This window comes from Ceratina calcarata, unplaced genomic scaffold (assembly GCF_001652005.2).
Source record: "Ceratina calcarata isolate Rehan_Ccalc_2016 unplaced genomic scaffold, ASM165200v1 scaffold443, whole genome shotgun sequence".
NCBI lineage: Eukaryota > Metazoa > Arthropoda > Insecta > Hymenoptera > Apidae > Ceratina > Ceratina calcarata.
In genome coordinates this window covers 5,119-7,005 of record NW_017168153.1, presented here as the reverse complement: position 1 = coordinate 7,005, position 1,887 = coordinate 5,119, and the positions used below count along the sequence as shown (strand labels likewise).

The following is a 1,887-nucleotide window of genomic DNA, read 5'->3' as shown; positions in this document are numbered from 1 at the left end:
TAAATTAATTAGGTTAAATTGGAAAAAGTAGTTTACACCTGTTGGACTGTCAATGTCGAGCAGACGAAAGGTATTCACAGCACTTATACTAATTCCATTTTTGCATGAGTGCATGCCAAGTGGCTCGGGAGTCATTTTAGGTAGTTGTACAAATAAATTGTCTAAACAATTTCTTGTCACAATTTTCGGAATGAACGAATCTTGTGAAAAATTGCCAATTCAAAGATTTCGATTCCTTCCAATTAAATCTATTCTTTTTCTAAAATGATGACGTTCGAATTGGAAGTTTTGGTGACGAATCTCGTATTACTTGTCCCGTTAAAAAGGATTTTGTGAACTCTACAAGCAAGAGTGCCTGACAATTTTTTGTCACAATTTTTGGAATAGACGAATCTTGAGAAAAATTGCCAATCCAAAGACTTTGTTTCCTTTCAATGAAACCTATTCTTTTTCTAACATGATCACGTTTGAATCCTAATTGAATCTAGCGAATCTCGTATCACTTGTCCCATTAGCAAGGATTTTGTCAATTCTATAAGCAAGATTGCCTCAATAATTAGGTATCAATTTTTGAAATAGACAAATCTTATACAAAATCACCAATACAAAAAATTCATTTGTCTTTAATTAAACCTTTCTTTAAAATGATGAAGTTTGAAATATAATCTTTGGTAGCGAATCTTGTACAATTTGTTCACTTGACAAGAATTTAGATGAGCGGCGCGCGGCGTGGACAGATCAGGTAGTGGTAAAACGGTGCCGATTATAGGCGAGGCTCGATGTGTTGGAGAACGACTGGTAGCCGATACGTATATCTATCCTCGCGCGTATATACGTGTCCGTCCCAGCCGCCCGTGACCACGCGGCCTTGTCCTTGTACGACGTCGACGTCGAGCGCTCCGTGCCACCGACACCCGTCGTCGTCGGTCGCCGTGGAACCTTCCTACGAGCAGCCGCGGCGGAGAAGAGAGAGACACGTACACGCTCGATCAGCCAGATCTCGGTGTTATGTGTACCAGCGGGCACGCGGACGTGTACGAGGCATGAACTTGCGAACGCATTTACGCGGAACGAAGGAGCCGTTTAACGCGGAATTACCAACGGATAATTCCTCTCCCGCCGACGGCGAACTGCGTCATCGGTAACCAAATCCCTCGCCTATCGATCTGAACACCCTTTACCTAATCACCCGCACGTCACTTAGTGATTATGTACTATCAATTACGAAATCGGTATTAGATGATCGTATACTATTAAATGAATTATATAATTTTCGTAAGAGCGGACTTATTGTACAATCGGAATTGTGTAATTTTGATAAGAAACATTGATATTGTTTCACTGCGGGCGCGAGATCAAAGGCGAATAGTATATTATTAGATACGATATTTTATGAATCGTCAAGAGAATTTTGTTCGGAGGACAGGCGGGGGACACGTTATCGCTAATCTCGCAAGGTTACGCAATCTAATTAGGTGCTTTCCGAAACTGTGAAGTCGCGAGAGCAGGGGAGATCTCGTGCTGACCCCCGCACGTGGTATACGATGATCCAGCAGTCGCGTGTCCGCGAACCCGAGAATTAGCAACGCCGATCGGGCGAAGTGTGAACGGGATACATTTCGCGGTTACAATTTCTTAGCCAGGGATTGGAATTACAGTAAGTAGTCGGTCTTAATAGTTTCTTCTTAACATTCAAGCGTATTCAGAACGTACGGACGAATGATAATATGGATAAGCTGAATTAACATAATTACTCAAGAAAAACGAACATAATATAGTTGTTGCCTATGTGTAGCATATACACTTGCCAAGGATGAGGTTTTTTGTTGTTAAAAGATGTTTTGTATTAGATGTTTTTCTGGTATTTGGTGTGCATGCGCGAAGTTG

At 41.6% G+C, this 1,887-nt stretch overlaps 1 long non-coding RNA gene across 1 annotated transcript in view; it reads right to left on the bottom strand.

Moving 5' to 3' along the window:
* LOC113464616 (uncharacterized) overlaps window positions 1-1,887 on the bottom strand; it is a 39,115-nt gene that overhangs the window by 36,207 nt on the left and 1,021 nt on the right. The window lies entirely within an intron of this gene.